This window comes from Pelodiscus sinensis, chromosome 14 (genome assembly GCF_049634645.1).
Source record: "Pelodiscus sinensis isolate JC-2024 chromosome 14, ASM4963464v1, whole genome shotgun sequence".
Classification (NCBI taxonomy): Eukaryota; Metazoa; Chordata; order Testudines; family Trionychidae; genus Pelodiscus; species Pelodiscus sinensis.
In genome coordinates this window covers 15,769,113-15,769,526 of record NC_134724.1, presented here as the reverse complement: position 1 = coordinate 15,769,526, position 414 = coordinate 15,769,113, and positions in this window count along the sequence as shown.

Here is a 414-nt window from a genome sequence, read left to right as displayed (position 1 = left end):
GTGCTTTTTAAACATTTATTGAGCCTTCTGTGGTCACCCCTGTCTCCAGCATTCCTGTCCTGCTGAAAAAATCTAGGCATTAAATGTATATTTTTAAATGCACAGTTACTGCCATTATTAACCCCACGGTTATTTCCCTTCCTCTCTTTGTAGGGTGTCTCTCTAAGCTTGGTAGCCCTGGGAGGTAGGGAGCATGTCTTTGTATCTGTGTGAAGTGCCTAGCACATGGATGCTATACAAAGAAGTAATAGTTACCTTCCTATACAGTTCAGAGGGGTAGCCGAGTTTGTTGTGTTCTAACTTTTTCCAGTTACAGACTAATAGTCTAGCAGCACCTTAAGGTCTAACAAAACATGCAGATGGTATCATGAAAGCTCATGATACCAACTATGTGTTTTGTTAGTCTTTAAGGTG